At 46.7% G+C, this 20,066-nt stretch overlaps 1 long non-coding RNA gene across 1 annotated transcript; it reads left to right on the forward strand.

Annotated features, from left to right (window-relative positions):
• The first annotated feature begins 671 nt into the window (after window positions 1-671).
• LOC142309824 (uncharacterized) lies at window positions 672-3,756 on the forward strand. The gene is made up of 3 exons (XR_012754006.1): window positions 672-868; window positions 2,749-2,823; window positions 3,538-3,756. It is a non-coding gene; the product is annotated as an uncharacterized LOC142309824 (long non-coding RNA).
• The last annotated feature ends 16,310 nt before the right edge of the window (window positions 3,757-20,066 follow it).

Below are 20,066 nucleotides of genomic sequence, written 5' to 3' on the forward strand. Positions count from 1 at the left end.
GATCAAAGTGTCCGCCAAGCCGGGTCTGGGCTCCTCGAGCCACCACGATCCCGGATCCGAGCAGCCCGACCAACAACGGGGCAGGACATATGCACACAGTCTTATAAGAGCAATAATCTCATACTTTAGTGAGCTGACTGTTCATATTGATTTCACCAAGTTAAATTTGAGCTGGTTTTCAATGTTAGAAAGGACTTCAGGAAACAGGAAGGGAGATCAAAGGAAGAAGTGGCTCATAAGTGGAGGAAAAGAAAAACAAATTTCTCTGATAATATGTATTACAAAGTTTCTTATATTTGGGCATACTTTTGACTAATGTAGAGTATGCTGAAATAGCAGGGACCACTTAACGATAAGATTTTATACATTAGAATAACACATTTGGACATTTTAATTATTTTCAAAATTATGAAAGATACGTTGTGCATTGCTTTTTTAATTACTGTAGAGATGACATTTGTTCTATGGTTAATCTATTCTTATTTTTGCATAGTTGTTAGTCACAATTTTACTAATAATCCCTATTACGTCAATATTTCCCAATAAATAGTATAGTACATGTGATATTTAATAGTTAGGTGTATGTTTAAGCAACTTGTAATTGTAGCTGTGATCAGCAATAGGAGGAATGTGTCCTGATTCAAGCTCCACTATATAAACAGACAAGTCTCAAATCCCACATCATTGGGGAAAAAACTTCTGTGTTCCCATCTACAAGCCGAGAGTGCAAAATCGTACCATTAACCAGTCATGTCTGGAATAAAAGGAGGACCATGCAGTCAGAAGAACCAGTGCCAGGATCCTTGCAAGGATCCATGCGCAGATCCCTGCCAACAAAAGCCCAGCTGTGGAAATCCATGCCAAGACTGTAAGTTGTTACTATATAAACTTTAAAACAAATGTCAATAAACTATTTTACATTTATATAAAGATATAAGCTACATAAAATATTGAGGAAATACATTGAATTACTGATCTTTCACTAATTCTCAGTATATTCTGATACTCCATAATTGCATTCTCCGATCTTACAGAATTTCTAGCTCCTTTCATGTGAAACAATGTATAAAGATATAACAATCTGATGTAGGAATTACCAAATCAATCAACAAAATATGATCGCTCAGCTAAACTGTTAGAATCATGCCCAATGACATGCTTGCCAGCCTTCTCCTATGTTTCTAGCATTTAATGTTTCTAATGATCTTTCATGGACATTATATTCAATAACATAAGAACTTTTACTCCAAATACAGGGTTTGGTTCAAATCTAGCCATAAACGGCCTATTTTCCCAAGTCACATTACAAAACAAAAGAAATACCTAAGCTGTCAGGCTACGGACTGAACATAAATGTCTTCACTTATGCATTATACATATGTGTGTGTATGTGTGTATATATATATAGTGTAAGGCATATGGTCTGAGCACTGACAGGTGGACCCCCCCCCACCCGAACCTTTAATCTCTGCAGCAATGCTGGCAACACTTATATAACTATTTTGAAAAGACGACCTCTGGATATGAAGCTGAGCATGTGGTCTCAACTTCTTTGTTTCTCCATGGCGAGGCCTGTACTGAGTGGAACCTGTCTTGTTAAACTGCTGTATGGTCTTTGCCACCATGTTGCAGCTCAGTTTTAGGGTGTTGACATTCTTTTTATAGCCTAGACCATCTTTAAGTAGAGCAATTCTTTTTTCAGATCTTCAGAGAATTTTTTGCCATGAAGTGGCATTTTTATCTTCCAGTGACCAGTATGAGAGTGTGTGTGAGAGATAACACCAAATATAACACACCTGCTCCCCATTTACACCCGAAACCTTGTAACACTAATAAGTCACATGAAACCGGGGACAGAAAATGGCTGAGTGGGAAAAATGTGACCATTTTCACTTAGAAGCTATTTAGAGGGCACACCACTTTACACTATTAGACAAGCTGTATACTGACTGCTTTACATTGCATCAAAGCGTCATATCTTCATTGCTGTCCCATGAAAAGATATAATAAAACATTTACAAAATGTGAGGAGTGTACTTCATTTTGTGATATACTGTGTGTGTGTGTATATATATATATATATATATATATATATATATATATATATATATATATATATGTACATTATTGGAAATTTACACTTATAAGATGATTTCTTATAGTTCAGGCTTCCCAGCAAGCCCACATGATATACAGAAAACCCCACATTGGAGTGAATAGCAGTGGCAAACTACACTTCCATTAATGAAAACCTGTCAGTTTTGAAATTCAGTGCAATGTGGTAGCAGCATGTTATAAGTGTTATAAAACAGGAGTTTAACAGATTCAAATATGCTTTTGTGGAAAAACCTTGCATTCTATGTAATGAAATCCCTGTTCTTTCTGTACACTCAGGTGAAGTAGGCTGCTATAATGAGTGATTGACAATTAGCTCTGTATACACATAGGGAGAGCTGTCAATCTTTGATTAGGGCCACCCACTGGACCTGAGTCTTTTCCCTTAAAGCTATTTTTCAATCTGTTCATGTCCTCTCGCTCTATAATGGGCTGCTCGCAGATTGTACTGTATTTCTAAGCTGAAAGGTTCCCCTTTAAAATCCAAAAAATGAAGTAAATCATTGAGACTGCTCAGTTTTTCTGTTTTCTCACTTTGCTTTCCCTCTAGTAATAAATGTTGCAGCATAAACATGTAATGCAAAACCTGTACACACCATAGAATAATAATAATTTCAATCTGTATGTTTTCAGCTTATAAACCTGGACAACAGAATCATGGCTCTCACCATCATCATCATGGTCATCACAACCATCTTCACAAACAAGGTAATCATGCATTAGTGAACCAAAAACTATCTGTCGATGGAAATACATTAACTTTAATCTTATAGTTAAAGTAATTGAGGCTTTGGATGTTCTTGATTATAATTGTAAGGTTGAGCAAGGTAATTACTACTAGTACTTTAAACATATATAACTAAACATTCTTTTTAAAGGTATTGGCTGCTTTGCAAATATAGTTAGTCTATAGCTTAAAATTAAAATCAAATGACCTACTTATCACATTTCTTAATAAGTTGTGCTTCCCAAGCCTAAAATGTAACATCTGTTGTGAGAGCACATAAGTGATCTGCAATGATGAAGATGTCTATAGCTCATAGTTAGGGGATGGATCCAACATTCACGTCAGGACAGAATTACCATCACTGGTCTATAACATGCTGCTTGCAGATGGGCCATCAGAATAAACCTGCCGGTTGCCTTTAAAACTCTTTTAAGACCTTGCTTGTTTTCTTGGAACTCGTATTGTTAAAAGTAAAATCTGAATACATATGAGCACTTTCCAATCACTCAAACGGCATTTTTTAACTCATATGATTGGCAGTTGCAGTATTTGTATGTAATTATAAATAGCAACAATAAAAAGTGAATTTAGAGATTTAACTTCTATAAGAAAACAGGCAAAATTTCTGAAAATCAGGATATAGGATGATTATATTATTTGTGTCATGTTTCAATCTGTGATCTCTTTCTTGACAGATCCCTCTAACTCTGGCTGCCCAGACCCTTGCCAGAATCAAGGAAGCCACTGCTGTAATAAATGAAGACGACAAAATACAATCTGGAATGTCTTTCAGCTTGCCTACAAAGTCTCATATACCCATCTTATATCATTTACCAATCTTAAATTGTCTCTCTTCACCATTTGAAATTCATTCTGCTACTTGCTACTAAATAAAATATTACTTTACATCGTAACCATTTTCATTGTTTGAGTATCACAAATCTAAATTCTGGAGATTGCTGGGACAGATTACAACAGTTTACACAATACACTAGACCAGAGAAAGATTGGAAGTGAATGTTCACACTTGGAAATTTTTCTTTGTATACCTATGTACATACAGAATATTCCTATAGAAAGTCATAATATGGAACTTTGTCATATATGAGTCCATATCATATGCCATACACTCCTTCTAGCTGAATGAAATCACCTATTCAATGCTAAAACGTTAAGCCTTAGCCCCCTTTCAGCCTTCCATGTTTAATCAGGGGCAAGCCACATGGATCGGTATGTTCATACGTGTTTGCATAGGTGTGACATCAGTCTGACATGTACCGGAGAAAACACGGGTCTTTGAAATAAAAATATTTTCTATATTCACCTCTTTCCAGCGCTGTTTTTTTTGGCTCTGCTATCTCCTGCTTCTGACCCTTGCTCAATATATTCATTCATTATTCACTGCTCTCAGGACCTGGAAGCCGGAGCATTGTGGTGACAGCACCACAGTGACCGCATCGCTGGTGACAGGTGAGTATCCAGCAAGCAGTGTGTGTGCAGTGATGTCCAGGAGGTCATTGGTGTTCCCAATGAACTCTGATGACATGCTGATAACACCCGTCAACACCCCCACTACAGCGGGTGTCACGATGGTGACTTCATGGGTTCATTGGAGTTTATTGGGAACACCAAACACCTCCTGGACGTCACTGCACACACACTGCTTGTTTGCTGAATACCCACCTGTCACTAGCAATAGGGAGATGCTGTCCCTGGCACTGTCCCCAGCGATGCTGTACATAGTGATGCTCCGGCTTGCAGCTCCTCAGTGCACTGATTAATCAATGAATATAATGAGCAGGGGTCAGAAGTGGGAGGCAGCAGAGCCGGAAAAACAGCGCTGAATACAGGTAAATATAGAAAATCTTTTTATTTCAAAGACACATGTTTTCTCCGGTATGTGTCACACTGATGTCACATGGATCACATCAGTGTGCGATCCATGTGACACCCGTGCTGCCGGAGAAAAAACGGACAAGTCTCCATGTGTACGTGTGGGGCCACGAGGGGTCAGTATGAAAATACAGCCATGTGACTAACTCCAGAGAATATCATAGGTACGTGAGGTATCCTTATTTAAAATGGATGTCCTGGATACTTACCTTTCCCTAGCGATGCGGTCCCCAGCACTGAAGTCCCCAGCGTTGCTCCAGCTTCCAGCTCCACAGAGCACTGAATATTCAGTGAGTATGATGAGCGGCGGTCAGGAGCGGGAGGCAGCAGAGCCAAAGACAGCACCACTGGATACAGAATATAGAAAATATTTTTATTTAAAAGACCCGTGTTTTCTCCGGGGGAAGGGGAGGGAGAGAGACAGAGAGAGAATATACACACATATACACACATATACACAGACACCACCTACACACAGCGTACAGCCATATACACATATACACAAAAGACACGTACACACAGCGTACAGACATATACACAGAAGACACGTACACAGCGTACAAACATATACACAGACACATACACACAGCGTACACAGACGACATGTACACACAGTGTACAGCCATATACACACACATGTACACAGACGACACGTACACAGCGTACAGCCATATATACACACATACACAGACGACACGTACACAATGTACAGCCATTTACAAAGACAAGACGTGCACACAGCGTACAACCATATACACAGATGACACATACACAGCGTACAGCCATATACACACACATATACACAGCGTACAGGCATATACATACACATGTACACAGATGACACATACACAGCACACAGCCATATATACACACACGTACACAGACAACATGTACATACAGCATACAGCCATATACACACACATGTACACAGACGACACGTACACAGCGTACAGCCATATACACACACATACACAGATGACACGTACACACAGCGTACAGCCATATACACACACGTACACAAACATGTACACAACGTACAGCCATATACACACATGCACACAGATGACACGTACACAGCGTACAGCCATATACACACACATACACAGATGGCACGTACATACAGCGTACAGCCATATACACACACGTACACAAACATGTACACAACGTACAGCCATATACACACATGCGCACAGATGACACGTACACAGCGTACAGCCATATACACACACGTACACAGACACATGCACAGCGTACAGCCATATACACTATACACATATACACAGAAGACACGTACAGACAGCGTACAGCCATAAACACACATACACAGACAACACGTACACACAGCGTAGAGCCATATACACACATACACAGACACGTACACACAGCGTACAGCCATATACACACACGTACACAGATGACACGTACTTAGCGTACAACCATATACACACACACATGTAAAGAGACTACACGTACACACAGCTTACAGCCATATACACACACATATGTTCCCAGACGACACATAAACACAGCGTACAGTCATATACACACATGTACAAAGACGACACATACACACAGCGTACAGCCATATACCCATGCATGTACACAGATGACACGTACACACAGCATACATCCATATACACACATGTACACAGATGACACGTACACACAGCGTACACCTATATACACACACATGTATACAGACAACACGTACACACAGCGTACAGCCATATACACACACATGTACACAGACGACATATAGACACAGTGTACAGCCATATACACACACATGTACACAGAGGACACGTACACACAGCGTACATCCATATACACACACATGTACACAGATGACACGTAAGCACAGCGTACATCCATATACACACACATGTACACAGACGACACATACACACAACGTACAGCAATATACACACACATGTAGACAGACGACACTTGCACACAACACAGCTCAAGAAACACTACACCAGATACCAATATACAGCACACAGCAAGGAAGAGACAGTGCACAGGGGTGAACCACGCCAAATAACACAACACATACAATACACAAATGCAGAACGATGAAATACGACAGACATATTGGAGAGGGCAAACAGTGTGACACATGTCCACTGCTCCTGTCAGCACCACTAAGCATAGACTGATGTTCATTTCACCTCACTCCCGATGCGATCCATCGGGCCTATTTCTAGTATGTATAATGACAGTCAGTCCTGATCTCCGGAACTTACCATCTGCATGAGAATATGTGCGGAAGTGGCACTGCAGCTGTATTCAGCGGTGTCACATCTCAAACCTTTCTGTGGTAGACTTCTTGTCAACTATTCCTACTGCTTTACTTGCCCTCTGCATTTAACATTCTTGATCACTTTGCTCCAGCACCATTTTTTTGTTAGACTGTCACTAGGTCATCCTTCCCTCCCTGATGAAGCTGTGAGTTGGGGTGCACTAGCCCTCTCCAAGCGAAACACGTGTCGGTGGGTTGGGGGGTAATCTCTGCACTCCGGGCACGAATGCAGCACCAGTATTTTCCTTCTACTTCTTTCTGAAAGGTATTTATTATCCTATAATGGCTTTGACTCTCTTTTGGATAAGGCTTTTCTGCCTCCTGCATGTGAGATAGTTTATACAGAGAACTGCTCATGCATGTGTGTCGCCCGTGGATAAGGGGTACTCAGATCCGGGCCACGAGGTCACTTCTGTGGGTATCACGGTGGCGTGACCCGGTCTGTGATCCCAGGCTCCACAGTAAAAAGGGGTTGGGTAAGGGAGATTGTCCGTGACGCCACCTACGGTTGTGGTGAGGATGTGACACCACCGCTGCTCTGGACGGGGATCCCGGGAGCGATGACAGGGAGCAGCGTAGTTGTTATGTCCCCTCCGTGGGTAGGGGGGTTGGTGTCCCCGGGGCCCGTGGAGGGTTTTGGAGCTGGCAGGCGGGTTACGGGGCCTGGAGAGGTGCAGGGTCGCGGGGGCAGCGCTGTGCCGCACGGCACGGTGGTACTCACTCAGCCAGTAACGATGACACAGTTCTCGGTAAAACACACGGCTGGATGGACGGGTCCCACAGGCGGCTGCGGTGTTTTTCCCCTGACCCCAGGTTGGTAATGTAAGTCCTCTCTTTCACCTCCGAGCACGCTCCTCCTGCAATCCGGTTTCCAGCTGGCTCCCCGATTCAGTACCGGTGGGCCACCGCCCAGCCCCGGCTACCTACGGTTCCACCAACTGTCTTCCCGGCTCTCACAGACGGCCACTACCGTCTGCCTCACTCTCTGCACGGGGGCCTTAGGCTCCAACCTAGGCCCCTGTCTGCTTCTGTCTCCCTGCAGACCTTCTCTCTCCTCCTCTCCCTGGACTTGACTGGGCTGGTTTCCTGCCTCAGGCCAGCTAAACTCCTGGGTGGGCGTATCCATCTCCTGACTCCGCCCACCTGGTGTGTCTGTCTGAGCCCGAGGAAGGTCTCACTGGAGATGTCTGCTGTGAACTGCTGGGGGTGGGTGTGTGTGTTGTTACCTGTGGCCCCTGGCTTGTCCAGGGCGCCACACATGTAACCTGATGAATTTGCACTGATGATTTGGCTTCTATTTGCACTTTAGCACTTTATATTTTGACCGCTCATCCTATATAAACGTTATGAAGGGTTACTGCATCTCCAGCAGGTTCTCTGCATTTTAACACCATGTTTTATGCAATCATGTATACATCTTTGCAATAGACTGTGATATCTATATTTATTTGCTGCCTCTCTTGCCCTCTATACCTGTTTTACTGTCTCTGCCAAAACCCCTCCTTGTTTAAAATAAACTAATTTTTGCATTCAAAAACTCTTTTTTCCTCCTGTGTCTCAATGTTCTATATGGAGTTTATGCTGGCTTTTAAGGGACCTTGACATAGGTACCCTTTCACCAAATTTTTCTAAAATGGTTTTATGGAGATCTGTTCTACTGTCACTAGGTGAGGTAGATCATCTAAGCCCAATGTATGGATAGGCACACCGGCCATAGGTGTCAGTGGAGCAGATCAGTACAGCATGCATGGCACAGACAACAGAGGGACTGGAAACCACAGGCACAGAGTTGAGATACTGCCAGACAGGAGATATAATGGAGACTGTAGACAGGTATTTGTAATACTGAAAACCACAGAAAGATATGTATCTGAAGAACTGGAAGCCACAGACAGCAAGGAAGCAAGGAGACATCTTGGAGACTGCAGGAAGGTTGTGAGATACTGTAAGCCATAGGCAGCTAGATAGCTTTAGAATTTGAAGCCCCAGAAATCTAGAAGACATTCTTGAGACCTCTGGCTGGTTCTGCAATACTGGAAACCATACGCAGGCAGGTCGCTGAAGAACTGAATACGGTGGCAGCCACGAGACGTCATGGAGAACAAGACAAGTAGCAAACAGAACTCCTTAGTAATTAGAATGTCAGAATATCATTGAAGCCACAGGCGAACAAGGGATATCCTGGAAATCGCAGGCAGACACAAAGCAGAGGTCCTAAAATACCAAAAACAGTTAGCAGACAGAACTCTGAAGGAACTAGAAATTCTGAATTCCATGGAATCCTCAGGTAAACTGGAGATGTCCTGAAGACTGCAGACAGCTTGCTGTGATACAGGAGACCGCAGGCAAGTAGGTAGCTAAAAAAATTGGAAGCCACAGAAAAATAAAAGACATCTGGAAGACCGCAGACAGCTTGCTGTGATACTGGAAACCACAGTTGAGAAGGCAGTTGAAGAACTGGAAGCCGCAGACAAACAGGAGATGTCCTGAAGATCGCAGACCGGTTGCTGTGCATAGACAAACTAAATGTTCTAAAATCACGGAAGTTTTAATACCAAGACACAATTGTGTATCTCAGAAAGCCTTATATAGCCATAGGAAGCTAATAATATGGGAGCATACTGGGTTACTTGCAAATCCCAACAAGGAGCACAAGAAAGTTTAGTGGACTGGAGACAGGTATGTAACAGTTCCCCCTTTTGAGGCCCCTCCCAAAATAGATGTCCATAACCTTGGCAATGGTTTTTTAGCCACTGTACCTTTAGGATCCGTGGTCCTGGTATTCTGCTAGCCTTTTTGCTAGTGTGGCGCCCCAGGACCTGGTCGCCACAACAGCATTGCCCTCCCAAAAGGGTTAATGCTGAGCCTGGAGGTAATTGGGAGATCTATTGGCCAGTAAGTTAACACTCAACACAGTTCTCCCTCCGGCCAGCAGGGGGAGCTCTGAACCTGGAACTTCAGGGAGCATTCCTTAAGTCTGGCTGGAAGGAGGAAGTGTTAGTTAGTCTGGACACAGGAGTGAAGAGTGCAGACGCAGAGTAGTGCTGCCTTGTAAACTGGGGCCTAGAGCTGGGATAGCTTGGCCCAGTGAAGCAAGGGGAGCAGAGAGGCACAGCAGAGACTCGGACATCGGAGTCTGTAGTTGCCAGGGCATAAAATCCATCCCTGGTAGCTGAATCCGGAGGGCAGGAGAGCTGTAAGCCCCCTGCCCCAGAAGCAATCTGAAGGTACAACTGCATCCCAAGGGCCTGGTGTGGGCTCCAGCAGAGAAGCACCAGAGAGGGCCTGCGCAGTCTACCACACAGAAGAGGGGACGAAAAACAAGTCCCAGCAGCAAGAGGGCAATTGCGAACCCAAAGTGCAGTGTCCTAAAACAGCAGAGAAAGATTAAGGAGTAGGCCTCATACTCAACTGGCCAAAGATCACCCCAGGCACTTCCAGGCCGGCCGGATCATCTATACCATCTGTGACGGTCTCCCTGGACTAAGTTTCTGCCGAGTAAAAGAGGAGAAGGTAAAGAGACTACTGTTTGTGCCTGTTTCTTTCATTGCTTGTCGGCCCTGCACCGTGTTAGTCACGCAGCACCATAGACTTCCACAAGCACCAACTGTGCCCCGGGCATTGCTCCACCTGTGGGGAGCAGTACCAACATTGCTGCCATAACATCACCCCGGTGGCCTCACACAGCAGCGGCGGCTTAATAGCCGCATACCACAGGTGGCGTCACGAACACAAACATTAAAGTCATCAGCCACATATTCAACTGACACCCACAAGGGCCACGGAGCCGGGCCCAGCCACCACTGACTACCACCGGACTAGTCCGGCCCGGCACCGGGTGTCCCATAGCCCTGGGGTGGGCGAGTCAACTTTTGGCGTCACGAACAGGATTTCAGGTGACGCCCAGGGCGCCGCAGCACCGGCCGAAGTAGTCCCAGTCGCCGTCGCCCCAGCCCCCACTATAGCGCCGGTAATGCCGATCACCATGCCGTACATACCAGGAGCAGAATGGCTGCCGCAGTACTCCGGGGAGTCCCATACCTTGAGTGACTTCAGAGAAAGCCTGCACAGCTTGTTCCGGGTGTATCCTCTGACTGAGAGCCAGAAGGTGGGCATAGTAATGGGACAGCTAGCCGGCGCAGCCCAGCGTGAAGCGAAGTCCTGGCCTGATACAGATAAAGGGACAGCAGCCCAGATACTGGCCAAACTAAAGAGCACTTTTGACACCCGCACCGCAGCAGAGATAAAGATGAGATTCTTTGGGTGCAAGCAACGGGCCACAGACAGCATAAGGGACTATGCCTTAAACTTGCAGGAGGCCCTGAAAGCAGTTAAACAGGTGGACCCAGAGAGTGTACGTGAAGAAGACAAACTCCTAACTGAGCAGTTCATAGAGGGGCTCCTGTCAGACGCCCACAGGACACAGCTGCGTATAATGGTCCTGCAGAACCCTGCTCTGGACTTTGCAAAGTTTAAGGACCAGGCCATCAGGGTACTGAGAGAATCTACACCGAATGACCCAGTACCCCTCCGGCCTCTTGCTATCACGTACCCCGGGGTGGTGCCTGCAACACGAGCCACTGCAGGGGCTGAGGCGCAGTCCCCTGGATAAGGATCCCACGGCAGAGCTCAGACAGCAGTTCCAGGAGCTGACCAAGACTGTGGCTGCCCTTGCCAAGACCGTGCAGTCTCTACAAATGACCCCCTCGCCTGCAAAAATCGAGTTGGCCTCCAGCCCAGAAGACGTCCCATGGATGCGACAGAGGAGGATTCCGCCGACCCGAGGCAGAGACACAGACCGGTATGATTCAACAGGACAACCGATCTGCCGCCACTGCAACCAGGCGGGCCACATTGCACGACGCTGTCCTTTAAACGGGCTGAGCCTGGGGCCAGGAGCCAACCCCCAGGTGTGAGGAAGCCCGGCTCAAACCCCAGCCGCAGCAAGTATGTGGGAGGACGACCGGTCCTTCCCATTGTGCTGGATGGGATCCCTTTGAATGCCCTCCTGGATACGGGGTCCCAGGTAACAACCATCCCCCACAAACTGTACAAAAGATATTGGGCTGATTCAGACATTGACCATGGCCCAGATGATGATTTAACGATTGTGGCCAGTAATGGTCAGCCCTTACCTCAAATTGGGTACAAAGAAGTAACCATTAAAGTGGGGCGGGTGGAATTGCCATGTCAGGGGATGATAATTGTAGATATTGATCGCAAAGAATCTGACCCACTGCTAACCCTTGGTACAAATGTGATAGAAAATTGTATTGCCGAAGTGATAATTTTGTTGCAACAGGCGTCTGAAACTGCCAGCTCCGGGCAGCAGCGTGTCCTACAGAGGGAGATCAGAGCCCTGATGAGGAGGCAGCAAGTAGAGCTAGCCGGAGGAGAAATTGGCAGTGTGAGGGTAAGTGACCCCCTCCCCATTGTAATACCCCCAAGAAGTGAAATGTTGATATGGTGTCGGGCAGCAATAGGCCTCAAGGGTCAGGATTACCATGCCTTGGTAGAACCAGTGTATTCAGACAGTAGGCCTGGAGTCCTGATAGCCAGAGGGGTAGCGGACGTCCGCAAGGGGAGAGTGCCCGTCCGTGTCCTGAATTGTGGGGAGGAGGAGGCCAAATTGCCCCGGTACGCCACTGTAGCAAAACTGTACACTGTCAGTAACAATACCATTAAAGCAGTGGAACCCTTGATCCCGTCCGACCAGGCGGAAGACAATGGCTCCAAGGGGCAGCCGGAAGACTGGTGCCAAAAATTACATGTAGGCACCGACTCCACCCCCTCGCACCAAAAGCATGGGGTTTACCGGGTGGTACAGGAGTACGAGCGGGTCTTCAGCAAACACCCCCTAGATTTTGGGCAGGTGAAAGGGGTTAAACATCAAATCCCCACGGGTGATCATCATCCCATTAAAGAGAGATACCGCCCTGTACCCCCCGCACAGTATCAGTGTGCCAAGGAAATGTTACGGGAAATGAAGGAGGCTGGGGTTATCAGAGATAGTTGTAGCCCCTGGGCAGCTCCACTAGTGCTCGTAAAGAAAAAAGATGGTACAATGAGAATGTGTGTAGATTACAGGCAAATTAACCGCATTACACATAAAGATGCTTATCCACTGCCCAGAATAGAGGAGTCACTAACAGCCTTAAAGTCAGCTAACTATTTCTCCACCTTGGATCTCACCAGTAGGTATTGGCAGGTTCCCGTGGCAGAGGCGGACAAAGAGAAGACTGCATTCACGACACCAATGGGTCTCTGTGAGTTCAACTGTATGCCATTCGGGCTCTGCAACGCCCCAGGGACATTCCAAAGGTTGATGGAGTGCTGCTTGGGCCATCACAACTTTGAAACCGTGCTGTTGTACCTGGATGACGTAATAGTCTACTCCAAGACTTATGAGGACCACCTGAAGCACTTAGCAGAAGTGTTTGAATCCTTGTCGAAATATGGCCTGAAGATCAAGCCGTCCAAATGTCACCTCTTGAAGCCAAAGGTACAGTACCTGGGTCATGTGGTCAGCGCAGAAGGTGTGGCACCTGATCCGGAGAAAGTCACTGTAATCAAGGACTGGCCAAGACCCACCACAGTGAAGGAGGTGCGGCAGTTCCTTGGACTGGTGGGCTACTACCGAAGGTTCATTGATGGTTTCACCAAGATAGCAGCGCCCCTTCAAGATCTCCTGGTGGGCCAGCCAAAGCAGGCTAAGAAGCAGAGCCCTCCATTTGAATGGAGCAGCCAACTGGAAACATCCTTTGTCCGGCTGAAAGGGGCTCTCACGGGAGAAGAAATTCTGGCCTACCCTGACTACAGCCAACCGTTTGTACTGTATACAGACGCCAGCAACGTGGGACTGGGAGCAGTTCTGTCCCAGGTACAGGGAGGCAGAGAGAGGGTGATAGCGTACGCCAGTAGGAAGCTTCGGCCCACAGAAAGGAATCCAGAAAACTACAGTTCCTTCAAGCTGGAGTTCCTCGCTATTGTTTGGGCAGTGACTGAACGCTTCAAGCACTATCTGGCATCGGCCAAGTTCACCATCTTCACGGACAACAATCCGTTGACACACCTGGCAACAGCCAAGTTAGGTGCGATGGAACAGCGATGGATGGCCCGGCTGTCTAACTTTGACTTTACCATTAAGTATCGGGCTGGCAAGAAGAATAACAATGCTGATGCGCTGTCCAGAATGCCTCACTTGCCCGAGTCTGGAGAAGACATGGATGAACTCGAAGAGATAGAGTTACCGGCTTTCCATCACCAAGGTGTGTCCCAGTGTGAGCATGCTGTAGGAGTGAAGCGCTCAAGCCAGCACGGGGTCTCGGTCAACCCCTTACTCCACCATAATTGGGAAGAAACACAGAACGGTGACCCGGCCGTGCGATTGGTCAAAGAGAAGCTAGCGCAAGCTGAGACCCATCTTGGCCCAGACGCTCCAGAGGAAGCCCAGCAGCTGTGGAAGGAGAGGGGACGACTGTTCACCTACCAAGGCAAGCTCTGCAAGAGATATGTCAACTATCGAACAAATGAACTTGTCTGGCAGATAGTGGTTCCGCAGAGAGATGCTCCAATGGTCCTAGCAGCGTATCATGATAACGCAGGACACTTCGGGTGGAAGAAGTTGGAAGCCCTACTCCGTGATCGGTTCTATTGGGTGCACATGAGAAAGATGATCGAGAAGTGGTGCCGAGACTGTGGCCCGTGTAACCTGAGGCGGAAAGACGATGCCAGCCAAAGGTCTCCCCTACAGCCAATTGTCACAAAGCAGCCCCTGGAGTTGGTGGCCCTGGACCACGTGAAGTTAACACCAAGCCGGTCAGGCTATGTGTACGCCCTCACCATTGTGGACCATTACTCTCGTTTCCTGGTAGTAGTGCCTGTGAAGGACCAGACCGCCAGGACAGCAGCTAGAGCGTTCCAGGCATCCTTTTGTCGACCTCACGGCTATCCGGAAAGGGTACTGACTGATCAGGGTCCTGCATTCGAGGCTGAAGTGTTCCAAGAGTTCTGTAACATGTACGGTTGTAAGAAAATCCGAACCACACCGTACCACCCCCAAACCAATGGACTGTGCGAGAAAATGAACCATGTGGTTATTGATATGCTGAAGACCCTACCGCTGGAGGAAAGGAACCAATGGCCAGAAAAGTTGCCAGATCTGGTAGACCTGTACAACCACATCCCAGTGAATTCGACCAACTGCAGCCCCGCTTACCTGATGCGAGCCAGACCAGGCAAGTTGCCTGTAGACTTTGAGATGGGGACTGTGTCGCCTGAGGCGGTTCAAGAAATAGAGGATTGGGATACAGAACGGCAGCAGCGGTACCGTAAGGTCCAGGAGTGCGTAGAGAGGAGCCTGTCTCAAGCAAGAACGAGGCAAGAACAGCATTACAATCAAACAGCCCCAGCAACTCCCTTAGCACCTGGAGAACAAGTCCTCAAGAAGAAGCAGAAGACGCATAAATTGGATGATCAGTGGGAAAACGAGCCCTACACCATTATCCCCTCCAACTTTGACAATAGTAAGGTATGCCTCATAAGCAAAGATGAAGGCAAGACCTATCAAGCAATTTCCCGAGACCGCCTGAAAGCGTGCCCTGAACGGTGCAGAATCCAAAGAGAAATGGAAGGAGTACAAGGAAGTCCCCAAAGTCAAGAGAAAGGAGGGGAGATGATTCAAACCATCCTTGGAAAGTTCCCCAAAACTTGGACCCGAATAAACAATGCCATAGTGGTACCAGTTTTGACGTTTCCGCAGTTGGTCGAGCCAGAAACAGAAAAGGTTCCGGATCCACCTAAAGAATCGTCCGCTCCGGCACGAGATGACACGCCAGCAGTGGAGCAGGAGGATCAACCCCCTGTCAGTGGTGAACCTGTCATACCCTTGGCGACTCCTAGATCACAAAGGCAACCATCACGCTTACCTATGGGGGTTAGGCCCACCTGTAGTGCTGAGATAGAAGACGCACCACGTAGTCAGGGGCAAACACCAGAGCTACGTAGGTCCCAGCGCAGCACTCGGGGACAACCCCCTCTAAGGTATAGGGAGTCAACTGTATAAGGGAAAGAGTACTTATTAGGATGTAAATAGTTATGCAAAATGTCTGCCATGTTGTGTACAAAATGTTTTCTTTTTCTTTGATTGCGAAAATGGACAATTGGGCCACTGGACTATGGGTGGCCAACACCTAAATTGTTCATAGTTAGCACCAGTGTGCTCAACACCCCTGAAGAAAAACCCGTCCGGCGTGCATAGAGTGGGGTCATCAATGCTCTGACGCACGCCCAGAGCCTACGTTGGGGGTTTGAACGCGGCGGGTCCCCCATGGAGCAGTGTAATGGACACCCGGCAGGGAGCCACACTGGACTCTTATAGTAATGTTTAAGGTTGTAACGTTAAAGTAATTGCGCCTCCCATAATGGGATGAAATGTTCTAACATGTCATGTTTGTCTCTACAGTCCGGGAGTACTGAATTTAACTAAGGGGGAGTGTGGCGCCCCAGGACCTGGTCGCCACAACAGCATTGCCCTCCCAAAAGGGTTAATGCTGAGCCTGGAGGTAATTGGGAGATCTATTGGCCAGTAAGTTAACACTCAACACAGTTCTCCCTCCGGCCAGCAGGGGGAGCTCTGAACCTGGAACTTCAGGGAGCATTCCTTAAGTCTGGCTGGAAGGAGGAAGTGTTAGTTAGTCTGGACACAGGAGTGAAGAGTGCAGACGCAGAGTAGTGCTGCCTTGTAAACTGGGGCCTAGAGCTGGGATAGCTTGGCCCAGTGAAGCAAGGGGAGCAGAGAGGCACAGCAGAGACTCGGACATCGGAGTCTGTAGTTGCCAGGGCATAAAATCCATCCCTGGTAGCTGAATCCGGAGGGCAGGAGAGCTGTAAGCCCCCTGCCCCAGAAGCAATCTGAAGGTACAACTGCATCCCAAGGGCCTGGTGTGGGCTCCAGCAGAGAAGCACCAGAGAGGGCCTGCGCAGTCTACCACACAGAAGAGGGGACGAACAACAAGTCCCAGCAGCAAGAGGGCAATTGCGAACCCAAAGTGCAGTGTCCTAAAACAGCAGAGAAAGATTAAGGAGTAGGCCTCATACTCAACTGGCCAAAGATCACCCCAGGCACTTCCAGGCCGGCCGGATCATCTATACCATCTGTGACGGTCTCCCTGGACTAAGTTTCTGCCGAGTAAAAGAGGAGAAGGTAAAGAGACTACTGTTTGTGCCTGTTTCTTTCATTGCTTGTCGGCCCTGCACCGTGTTAGTCACGCAGCACCATAGACTTCCACAAGCACCAACTGTGCCCCGGGCATTGCTCCACCTGTGGGGAGCAGTACCAACATTGCTGCCATAACATCACCCCGGTGGCCTCACACAGCAGCGGCGGCTTAATAGCCGCATACCACAGGTGGCGTCACGAACACAAACATTAAAGTCATCAGCCACATATTCAACTGACACCCACCAGGGCCACGGAGCCGGGCCCAGCCACCACTGACTACCACCGGACTAGTCCGGCCCGGCACCGGGTGTCCCATAGCCCTGGGGTGGGCGAGTCACTAGGTGACATAAATCCTCTAAGCCCAATGTCCAGGGGGCATATGGGCCACTGGGGTTGGTGCAGCTGATGGGTAAAGCATGCAGGGCACAGACAGCAGAGGAAACAATAGGCACAGAGCACAGAGTTGAGATACTGGAAACTGTAGCAGGCATGAAATGTCCTGGAGACCACAGAAAAGTAGTTGTGATAATGGAAACTGCAAGCAGGCAGGTAGCTATAGAACTGGAAGCTACAGACAGACAGAAGATGATTTGGATGTGGCAGGAAGGTTGTGTAATACTGGAAACTGTAGGCAGGTAGGTAGCTTAGAAACTGGAAACTACACATAACCAGGAGATCTCCTGGAGGATGCAGGCAGGTTGTGCAGTACTGGAAACTGCAGGCATGTAGGCAGCTGTGGAACTGGAAGCCATAGACAACCAGGAGATCTCCTGGAGAATGCAGGCAGGTTGTGCGGTACTGGAGACCACAGGCAGGTAGGTAGCTCTGGAACTGAGAGTTAGACTGCGGAGAACATTCTGGAGACAGCAGGCAGGATGTGCATTACTAAAAATCACAGGCAGATAGGTAGCTTTGGAATTGGAAGTTGCCGACAGCAAGGAGACACCCCAGACACAGCAGGTAGGTTGTGTGATACAAGAAACCGCAGTCAGGTAGGTAACTGAAGAACTGGAAGTTGCAGGCAGACAGTTACTACAAACCACAGGTAGGCAGGCAGCTGAAACCAGGTTATGTCCTAGAGATGGAGACATATAGCAAACAAAACTTTGGAGCAACTAGAAAGTTTGAATACCATGGAAGCTGCAGGCAGACAGAAGATGTCCTGAAGACCCCATACAGGTTGCTGAGATATAGAAAACCCTCAGCAAGTAGGTAGTTGAGAAACTTGAAGCTGCAGGCAAACAGGAGACGTCCTGAAGACCGCAGACAACTTGAACTGGTGGAGGAAGGTTGAGAACTGGTGGAGGAAGGTTGAACTAGATGGACCTAGGTCTTTTTTCAACCATAGTAACTATGTAACTTGCATGCATAGACAAACTAAAAGTCCTAGGAACACTAAAGTCATAATAAAAAGACACGGGTGTGTCTAGGAAGGCCTTACATAGGTCTAGAAAGGTAATCATATGGGAACAAGCAAGGTTACTTGTAAAGCCTGACATGAAGCACAAAACTTTAGTGGACAGGTGTGTAACACTTTTCTCACCAGAATTCAAGTTATGTCCCACTTTCGGATCTGCTCCACAAACATACCCCCTCACACAACAGAGAAAAGCCAGCAGATCGGACTGACCATCCAATGTATATGATGATGTCACAACTCTCAATGATTGGTAATAGGAAAGAAGAGGTAGTCATGCTGAATTTCCATAAACTACCACAACTTGGCTATGGAATACCGACCAAGAAAGAAGTGAATCAAAACCATTTACTATGAAATCTCATTTTATTCTCAATAAATTAATAACCATTAACAATTCAAACAAGAGAGCCACCTGGGGGGCACATGGTTCCAGAATATCTACATATCATTTCTGTCTTGTGCAAAATTATGTTGTTATAGGATGTCGTAAGGAACAGTCAAAACTAATACCAGTACCATCTACTACTTTGCTACTTCAGTGTGACAAGTATTAAGGCAGGGAGAGTGCAATGACCCATTTTCATCCTAGAGAGATGATATAGGGCAGCAGACCGCATATATGGCCGGATAGGCTTGCCTATTACCTGTGAATCCTCAGCACAGGCTGATATTTTATACAATAAAAACCAACACCGCCATTATACGTGCCATAACACCTCCTATTAATCCCAGGTGAATCATCCCACCATGACACACTGATTTAGCAACATGATATCTATCATCCAACTAAACAAGTACAAGACTGTCTACATAACATAACACAGCGGAAAATGCCGCTAATTAGTCATTGTTTAGCACTCAGAGAAATGAAAGTTACTTACATTATACAAAGATTATCTGGCCATGTGTCCCTCCACCCCTTCCGGCCATGTATTAGTTTTGACTGTTCCTTACGACATCCTATAACAACATAATTTTGCACAAGACAGAAATGATATGTAGATATTCTGGGACCATGTGCCCCCCAGGTGGCTCTCTTGTTTGAATTGTTAATGCTTATTAATTTATTGAGAATAAAATGAGATTTTATAGTAAATGGTTTTGATTCACTTATTTCTTGGTCGGTATTTCATAGCCAAGTTGTGGTAGTTTAGTCTAACTGAAGTGTGTATAGGCATTGGACTTTGGCAATTAAATGCTGAATTTCCATGCCTGATCCTTTTGTCCTGACTTTAAAGAAGTCTGAAGCAGCTTATCTCATTTCATCATTGAAAACGGACACACACTATAGAACATGGTATATGGGAGAGATACGACAGATCATTTTTGGATGAATGAGATAGCTAAGTTGATTGTCCACCTAAAATTTTACATCTAGACAAATCCT

The sequence above is a fragment of the Anomaloglossus baeobatrachus genome, chromosome 5 (assembly GCF_048569485.1).
Source record: "Anomaloglossus baeobatrachus isolate aAnoBae1 chromosome 5, aAnoBae1.hap1, whole genome shotgun sequence".
In the NCBI taxonomy this organism is placed as follows: Eukaryota; Metazoa; Chordata; class Amphibia; order Anura; family Aromobatidae; genus Anomaloglossus; species Anomaloglossus baeobatrachus.